The sequence below is a fragment of the Trifolium pratense genome, linkage group LG6 (genome assembly GCF_020283565.1).
Source record: "Trifolium pratense cultivar HEN17-A07 linkage group LG6, ARS_RC_1.1, whole genome shotgun sequence".
Taxonomy (NCBI): domain Eukaryota; kingdom Viridiplantae; phylum Streptophyta; class Magnoliopsida; order Fabales; family Fabaceae; genus Trifolium; species Trifolium pratense.
Genome location: NC_060064.1, coordinates 34,303,551 through 34,313,839, shown reverse-complemented (window position 1 = coordinate 34,313,839; position 10,289 = coordinate 34,303,551).

Here is a 10,289-nt window from a genome sequence, read left to right as displayed (position 1 = left end):
TATTGATGTTATCTTTGTTTTCATTGTTTTAATCTCTGATTTGAATTGTTATAGACATATACCTTTTGAATCTAAGAACTAGGATAATATCTATTGAACTCTAAATTCTAGACATAGATTTAGGTTTAATATTCACTTAGAGTATCGAATCTTAATGCTATTGTATTGATTGATGACCCGAGACATCGGATGTTAATAGATGCAATAGATATCTCGATGTTATCTGGACACGGAAACGTTCGACGAGCGATACGTGATAATATTGATAGATGACTAGAATCTATATAACTGATTAGGGAAATATATATGAATGAGTTAATGAAGTCTAATCTCAGCAATTTCATCTCTCTGTTAATTTACTCATCTCTTGTCATCATTATATTTTCGCAACTTATCGCAAACAAATACCTTTCAATCACTTTACTTAAAATTATATTACTTGTTGAACTGCATCGATATCGCATCAGTCCCTGTGGAGACGATAAAAATATACTTACTTTTGTATTTCAACAACTACTCAGCTATCTTAGGCTCATACCAAAACCCTCTTGACCATCTCCATATTTTCCCTTACTATTCTAACTACATCAAACTTGGTCACCTTGAGTAAGTATATTATATGGCAGAGATATTAAGCACTATTCTAACTCCATATTTTCACTCCTTAGCCAACCTTGAATATATTAAGCACTATAACTTGAGTGACTTCTATATACCTTGAATATATTAAGCACAAGGTTAACATGAGTGACTTCTATATACTTGCTTATACCTAACACCCTCATGTGCAGCAACATAACGAATTTTGAATCACACTTTGACATTAAAACATGGCTTGGTTATTTGAATTTTCTTGCCTATTTGGAGTTTAGCTTCAACAATAAAATCTGATATAATAGCAGCAAAATAGCAGCAAAACATGGCTTGGTTTAAAACATTACATATCATCTATGAAGTAAAAAATAATCAAAATAGCAGCAAAATAAATATCATAAACAGAAATGACCATATATCTTTTTACTTTTCATTAAATCTCATGCTAAAGTGACCTACACAGACCTACACAGACTTCCAAATCTCATGCAAATTTGTATTTTTATATTGACATTCTCATCATCAAGCCATCAAGCAGAAGAAGAATGAAAACCCACACAAAAAAACACAGACCCACACAGAAATGAACATCACAGACCCACGAAAACGACGTGAATGAAAACGAATGAAAACCCAAGCGAATGAAAACGAATGAACAAGAATGAAAATGAATGAAAACGAAAACGAATGAAATTTGGAGGAAGTTTGATTTATTCATACCTTTACCGAATAAAAACGAAGAAATTTGGAGGCGATTCAAGCATTCTAGGGTTTGGAGAATGAAACCGAATGAAATTGGAGAGATTGGAGAATGGAGAATGGAGAATGGAGAATGGAGAGATTGGAGAATGATTGGGAAATTGGAGTGTTTGATTTGAAGAACTTGGGACGATTTGGAAGAACTTGGGACGATTGAGAATGGAGAGTTTGCAGTGGGAGGGAGATTGAACGCGTATGAAAATTGGGAATGAAAATGACAATATGAAAAATATAATAACACTATTAGGATTCCACTACCGGTGAATCCTAGATCGGTAGTGAAAAGTGGGAATATGAAAAAAATAATAACACTATTAGGATTCCACTACCGGTGAATCCTAGATCGGTAGTGGAAGATAATTAAAACAAATTTGTACGTAATTACGACATTGCCACCGTGTCTACTTTCCACTACGGATTTAGCAAAGCCGGTAGTGAAATCCCTTGTCTCTGAACTTTCCACTACCGTTTTAAAAATATCAGTAGTGGAATCCTTTGGTCAAATGTATTTCACTACTGGTATTCACATACCGGTAGTGGTATCTCCAAACCAAAAGTCATTTTTCTACTAGTGTAATTTTTGAGAATATTTAATTAGTCCGGACAAAATTAAGATACTACAGTGAATATAGATAAAAATTATTGAGAGAAGTCAACTTTTTAATTTGAGCTCAGTTATAAATTAGTTTGTATATATGCACCTAAAATATATTTGTTTTCAAAAGAAAAGCACAAAGTTACCCATTGACGAAGAAAACTCGCACATTAAAGAGAACGACTACTCCCTCAGGGGACTTGGATCCTCTCCATCTCTTTTCTCTACATCTCTCTCCATCCTCTCTATCTCTCTCTTAATTTCAATCTCTCTCCTCATTAAAAAAATGATAAATAAAGTAAGAGAGAGAGTGAAATTAAGAGAGAGATAGAGAGGATGGAGAGAAATGTAGAGAAAAGAGATTGAGAGGATCCAATTCACTCCCTCAGGTCTGTAGTTGGGTAGTTGTGTATGATGTTGAGTACTGATATGCATGTGGTAACGTGTTTAGGGGGAGTAAAATTAATTTATTAATTTTTGCTCAACTCTAATATTGAGGGGGAGTAGTATTGTTTGATTGGTGTGACGGAATGTGCTAACGAATGTTGAAGCATCATGTTACTTGAGAATTTATTTTTCTCGGCTTTGAGGGAATTTATTTTTTCCTAGTGATTCTTTTTATGAGAGTTTATTTCTCTCTATTGGTTTCTCATTGTGTTCACTATTCCGCTGTTGCATGCCTCTGTTATTCTTTAGTGATACTTCTATTCTTGTTTGCTATTTTCATTACTGTTGGGTTTTTGTATATTGGCTACATTTTGCGAAAACATATTTTAGCCAAGTGTTGAGACAAATGTGCTGACCCCAAGTGTTGAGACAAATGTGCTGACCCCAAGTGTTGTGACAAATGTTGTTACACTTTGGAACAACACCTGACTCTGTTCTGCGCGCGCCAGCTAGATGTTATTATTTTCTACTCAATCTTTTGAAGATTTGATTGAAGAATTATTTCGTGGTTTCTTATACAACAAGGCGCACGTGATCAATGTGTTTCAGAAGGCAGCTGAACCCTAGTTCTATTTTCCAAAGGAATTATATTTTTGGAAAATATATTTTTGTGTTTCAAAAATATAACTATTATTTTCAAAAATATATCTTGTGAAGATTGCTGCAGAAAATATAAAAGATTTATTTCAAATAAATCTTTGTGCTTCAAGAAGATTATAAGATTTAATTTTAAAATATATTTACAACAAATATATTTATGGGAGGAATATTTGATGCAAATAAAGATTTGGTAAAAATATATATTTTGCATCTAGAAGATTTATTGGAGCTGAAGCATTATGAAAAGCCCACGAGGCTCTGCTATTTAAAGGGTGTTGCTAACCCTTATTATGCACCGAAACTTGAAGCTAAAATAGAATATCAAAGATGTAGTCTTTTAAGGGTTTCGTGTCTTTAAGCCACTCTCTAGGAGAATTGGTGTAAAGTGAACCACTCGAGTTGTGAGATGGTCACCGTGTCCTCACTCAGAAACCTGTAGGTAATGAGTTGAGTATTGTCTTGGAGGAAGCTTTTAAGCAACTCCAAATTGTGAACTTAGTCGTTGGCTAGGTGGTGATGTTATTGAAGTGTGTCGACTTCATCTTTTTCAAGGAGAGTGTCTCCATTCTGTTGTTATTGAAATCCTTACTGGTTGTAAGGTTGAGGGGAGTGAGACGGGGTCTCATATCTAGGAGTTCCTAGGTAGAAGTTGCATTGGGTAGGGATTAAGTGAGGAGTTGTAAACGGGGGAGTTTAGCTCCGAATTAATACTGCTGATAGTGAATTTCCTCCTGGATTGGTATCCCCCAGATTAGGCTGTTAGGCTGAACTGGGTTAACAATTATGTGTGTCGTTTATGCTTTTCAGTATATGTTTTTAATGCTCTGTTTTATTGTTCTTACTGCTAAGACAAGTGTTGCGACAAGTGTCGGCACATCGTGGACAACACTTGTCTACTGTGTACCAGAATTTCAATTGGTATCAGAGCAGGCATCCTGTTCTGTATCTGGGTGAGATCCTAGGGAAGATACTTTCTGGTTATGAACAAGTAAGGAATACTGAAAAGTTGTTTGGACTTGAAGAAGTTCATATTTGTTTGAATGGTCCCTAGAAGTGGAGGATGGACTATTCATGGCACGGTGTATAGCTTTGATGTTTGAGCTTCTGTATGGTTTGATTTATTTTCAAACCTATGTTAACCTGTTGCACCTGAAGTGTGGAGTTTGTGCAAAGGTCATTATGGTGTGCCTGAAGTTTGTTGAGGAGTTTTCTGGTTTGAATTCCGCTGCATACATATATGATGGGAAAACTCCTGGTGGTTTTGAGTGTGCTACACTCTGTTCTCCTCTGGTGAGGTTCAACTAACTTGTTGGAGATGCCAACGATACTTGAGGGTGATCTCAAGTCCACTCATAAAGGCACTCATATATGAGTTTGTTGAAGAGAGATCTGAACGAAGTTGTGAGCAATTTATTTTTGCTTCTAACCCTAAAAGCCAACTTCCAGTGGCTTTGATAAAGGATCTCTTGGTGTGTTCCTTGAGAAGGGGACTGATGTCGTCCCAGATGTTGCTACATCTGACCAGCAGTATGCAGAATCTTGTTGGATTTATTTTGACACTAGAAACTTATGGTTGACTTCTTGGGTGAGTTTATTTCTGATCCAAGTAAGTGGTAGTGCAGATGTGTGTTTTGCTTTTCCTGTGTAAGCTTGATAAAGGATCTATTATTATGGTACCTGAGAAGGGGACTGATGTGCTCCCAGATGTTGGTACATCTGACCTGCAGATTATGCAGAATCGTGTTGGATGACAGTTGGGCATGTAAGGTGCTTGGAATTATGCATAGGAGTGCTCAAGTTGTATGGTCAGAAGAAGCTTATCTGCCTATGTGAATCAGAATGTGGAGGTTCTGATCTTTCTTTAATAGTATGCTCTAGCAATGCATGACTATTGATTCCACTAGTAGTGGATGTAAGGGCAGCAAAATATTGTCAGATACTGAGGTCTGATAATTGTCTTTGGTTATCTACTGCAAGTCACTCGAGAAAAGGGCTGATAATCAGAATCTTAGTCAAGCTTTTAAGCAAACTAAGAAGTTTTGGAGTTTGTGAGTGACTTCACACTTATTAAGCATGACATCTTGCCTATTCAAAAGGTCATGATACAGAGTGTGGTTCTGCAAGGACAGTGATCATGATGTGTCCTTGTTAAGGAAAAGGGTTAGAGTGTTGTTCAAACATGTGTGGATGATCTGGTATTGAAGGTTAATCAACTACTGATGGTTGATCCTCTTGTGTCCCCCTGCTGTTGTTAATTGTGACTTTGGTGCTTCCACTAAGGCCACAAGTGATTGTGTTGGTGAAACTCTCATGGAAACTATCCCTGAGACAAATGTTGTACCAAGTGTAGGTACATTTGTGGCACCTGCAACTGCCACATATTTTGATATATCTGCAGCACCTGAAACTATAATAGATCATAATGTTTCAGATATTTCTTACCAGATGAATACTACTGAGAAAGAGAATACTACAAAAGTAATTATGACTGGTAATAATTCTGCTGATCACTGTGTTGTGTACTATAAATCTGATGAGAGTATTAGGTCTTTGTTTGCTGATAAAAAACCTTTTGTTGACAAAAGTGTGGGTGATGATCCTGATGTTGTCATTGTGAATGATATAGTGGCTGGTAACAAGTCACTAGATAAGACACCTAGTGCTAATGTTGTAGGAAGAATCAGAAGTAGGGCTGGTAAAAATGTGACAACTGTCAATACACTTGTCCAGAAATCTAAATCATGAAAGGTGACAAGATTTGTTGGGAAGAAACCTTTTTACGGTCCACCAAGGACAAAGAGTAATAATGTATCTGTTACTGGGAGAAGAAAAAGAGTCTGAAAAGAAAGAACTCCCTTCTAGTAAATCAGACTTTGAAAGGGAGACAAGTGTAGCTACATTTGGTGACACATTCAGAAGAAGTGTGAAAGGAATGAAGGTCTGATGAGAACAGTGTCTGATCTAGGTGACTGTTTTGATAAGCTGGTAAGGGGATTTGTAGTGAATGTTGGTGACAATTGTGATGATCCTAAAAACCCTGAGTATAGGCAGGTTTTTGTGAGAGGAAGGTGTGTTCACTTCTCACCCTCTATAATCAACAAATTTTTGGGAAGAAGTAATGAGGAAGTAGCTGAGCTGGAAGTCACAGATAATATTTGTAGAACAATCACTGGGAATAGGCTGAAGCAATGGCCTTGTCAAATGAAACTTTCTGCATCTCAACTATCTCCTTTATATGCAGTTCTGAATAAGATTGTTGTTGTTAATCGGGTTCCTACCACTCATTCCAGTAATGTAGCCAAAGAATTGGCTAGGTTCATTTATGTTGTTGGAACTAAGGCCAGGTTTGATTATGGTGCTTATGTCTTTTATGCCACTTTGGAACATGCTAAATCTTTTGCTCTACCCATAGCATTTCCTACTTTACTGTGTGGTATTGTTCTTGACCAACATCCAAATATTCTTGTGGACACTGATGTCCCTTGTAAAAGAAAAGGAAAGCTGAATATTGAGCAAAGGCTGCTTGCAGGGACAAATGTTGCAGCAGGTGTTGGTACATCTGTCCAGCAAAAGCTGGTGCTCTCACTAGGCAGCAAATGATAACTGACTTGATTGAGTCTAGTAGAGCTCTCAGGAAACTGAAGACTGTGATGATCCTTTGAGCAAAGAATTCATGAAGGTTTTTGAAATGGGTAGATGTGTTGAATTTTCACCTGATGTGATTAATAAGTTTTTGGGCAGGAGTGAAGAACCTGAAGCTGAGGTAGAGTTTTCTGACAGTGCTATAGGCTTGAGTAACTTTATCTACACTGTTGGTACCAAGACCAAATGGGATTTTGACTCTTATATTTTTCAAACTACTAAGCATGCTAAGTGAAGATGCCAACAACATTTCCAATGTGCTTTGTAGTACTATTCTTGATCAGCATCCTAGTATTTTGATCAGCTCTGATGTTATCTGTAAGAGGGAATCTCCTCTGACATTGCACTATAGATTAGTTGAAGGGACAAATGTCTCACATAATGTTGCAACATCTGGCACGAAAACTTCTAGGTTCATGACCAGAAAAAGAGATGATTGCTGATTTGATGAGACCTATGCAAGTTGAAAACCTTGTTCGAAAGAAGTATGTCTTTTTAGTTGTTGATGATTCCTCCAGATTTACTTGGGTAAATTTTATTAATATTGAATCAAATGTTGTTACTCATGTTAAAGGTTCTGTCAGTTCAAATGTTGTGGGTAGTGTTGGAACATCTGTCAGATGTACCTCTGAAACTTTCAATCTGGTATGAATGTTGCTGTTGTTGATGACACTATTGTTGAAATCGTGCATGTGTCATCTTCCAAGGTTGTTGGTTCTGACACTTTGTCATCCCTCACTAAAGTTGTGGTTGAGTCCCCCAAAGGAACCTAACATAAGTCTAATGTCATATCGGATGTTGAAACATCCTGGACCAACCAGTTAGTGTTGTTGAAACCTGTTCTGCAATCCCCCAAACTTATGCTGATATGGTTCTGAGAGTCCTCAATCTAATAAGGTTGAAGATCAACTAATGGTGGTTTGGAGTATTAAGGTTTTGAATGTGGTAGAAGAAACTAACCTTGATGATCTTCCACTTGACCAAAGTTGTTGCTCAAAGTGTGACTAAAAGAGAACTAGCATGGTACGATTGTTTGGATGTGCATTCTGCTGAGAAGTATTATATGTGTTCAAATGTGTTATGATCAGATGCGATAATGCTCAGATATGTGATGATCAAAGGTGATTACTACTATGGTAAGTGATTGTTTCAGACCTGTTTCTGAAACCTCCAGTTTGATGTTCTTATGTGATGACAATATATCTATTGTTGAAGATGCTTTTGGTATATGTCTCTTGAGATTGACACTGAATAATACTCATCTATGTTGAATAACTTGTCTGTTCTGGTACGAGATGTTGTAACATCTGTCTCAACATCGTGTTATCTCAAGTGTTCCAACATTGTGTACAACATCTGTCACCAAAATGCTAGAATGTGGTTGACTATGAGCCAAATATTGAGGATGATGTTCTGGGCATCATTGTCACTTGACAGGAAGAGAGTTGACATCTCTTCTGTCCTCTTAGAGAATGTTTCATTCATTTTGAAGAAAATGTCTAGAAATAGAAATTTGTGTTTTGAAGGAGATAATGTTATGAGAAGCTGGATTTTTTGTGAGTATGTTTTTAACTATGAAGCAAGCTACAACGTTTATGGTGAAGCTACCAATAACCTTTATGGGTGTAATCTCTAAGAGTATTATGAGACAACTCTTTGAGATTGAAAGATCAGAAGCACTCCAAAGCCAAAAAAAAAAGGAGTGTCTTTGACTTCTGACTATAGATTTCTTTTGTGGGACCACATGTTCCTAACATTGTTTTCTCTGCCGGTTGGTACATGTTGGTTCCAAGAACAATGTTTTTCTCATGCTCTTGTCATGTTGTGGAAACAAGGGGAAAATGTCTATTTTATGAGTGTTAACTATGGAGTTTGATGTGGTAGATATGATATGGTTCCTCCACTTCTGATATATATCTGATGAACTATGTATCCCATGGGGTTATATTTGGTTGTAGTAGCTCTGTGCACTATGTGGTTGATGTGATGAAGATAGTATAGGTTTATGCCTTGTTACTTATGATCTTCATGCTATACTGTTGGAGTTTGGTCATGGTATTGTGGATGAAAGCGCGCATGTTCTCTTTCCACTACTTTTGTTCTCCGTATCTTTTGTGGGCTAGGCCATGGATTTCTAGCACCTGTATGTGCCTATGGTCTGGAATATCTGCACTCTGGATATTTCTGTTTTTGCTACTCTGTGTTCTGATATGTATGATGTTTGTCAAAATTATGACTAAAAAGGAGGAGTAGTGTGTGTGTGGACAAATGTGTGGACAGATGTTCTCACATCTGGTGACTGTTTTCTGTTCTTATGCTTCTATGCTCGTATTGATGTTCTTATGCTTCTATGCTCGTATTGAGGGGGAGTGTGAGTTATATATATATATATGCATGTGTTGAGGGGGAGAAATGCTATTCAGGAGGAGTAGTAGTGTGTAGCTAGCTTGATAATGTGTTCTGCTAGCTTATGCTCTGATAGTGTGTTTAATGGTTGTGGGAGTGTTATGTTCCTGATGTGTGATGTCATGTCTGATGTCTAGACATCCTGATCTGATGTGTGAGAATTTATTTTTCTCAGTATGTGGGAGTTTATTTCTCCCTATGTGGTTCTTTTATGAGAGTTTAGTTCTCTCTGTTATGTAACTTGCACTTCTGATACTGCTATGGTACCTCTTTGCCTCTATTCTTTTGTTTAATGCACACTGACTTTATTTGTCAGAATTTGTGGCTAAAAAGGGGGAGTAGTGATCTGTGACATCTGGTGTGTATGTTGCGGTTCTTTCTGCGATGTGTTAATCTTCTAGGCCTATGTCTGAGTGGAGTAAATGTTACATTCAGCTCTGTGTGATGTGTTGCAAGAATTCCAAAAAGCATTTAAATTTGTAGCATAGGGCATGATCATAATCATAGTCATAGAAATATGGATGATTCATCGTGCTTAGTCATAATCATAGAAATATGGATGACTTTTATGCTTAGGATCACAGTCATAGAAATATGGGTGATTTAGGTCACATTCATAGCAATATGGGTGACTTAGTTAGTTACATTCATAGAAATATGGGTAACTTGTACATGCTTATTTATGAATGCACACATGTGTGTCTACAACAACTATTAAGCGTTAATCACTCTGATTGAATGCTTCTGCTATTACAAGGATGTTGTAGTTCCTATGGTTGATTACATTGTATGCTTGTGCTCTGTCATGCATAAATTCAGGGGGAGTGGTAGTATGAATAAGTGACAAGTGTGATGCCAGATGCTGAGACATCTTGGCTTTATTCTCTGGTGGCTGGGAATTTATTTTTCCTAGTTCTATGTTTGTGGGAATTTATTTTTCCCTGGTGATCTTTTGTTGAATGGATGTACTCTGATTATAGGAGTTTATTTCTCCTATCTTTGAATCCACTATGAGAGTTTATTTCTCTCTATCTGCTCTGTGAGGCTATATGTGTTTATTCCTGCTATTGCATGCCTCTGATGCTACTTACCTCTCTTGGAAGTAGTCTTACTATGTGTTACTTTCTTTCCTAGTTGTGTGATCATGTTGAATCAAAGGAAAGGTAATACTGTATCTCTCCATATACTGGTCTAATATTGTTTTAGCCAAAATTTGCCAAAGGGGGAGATTGTTGGGTTTTTGTAT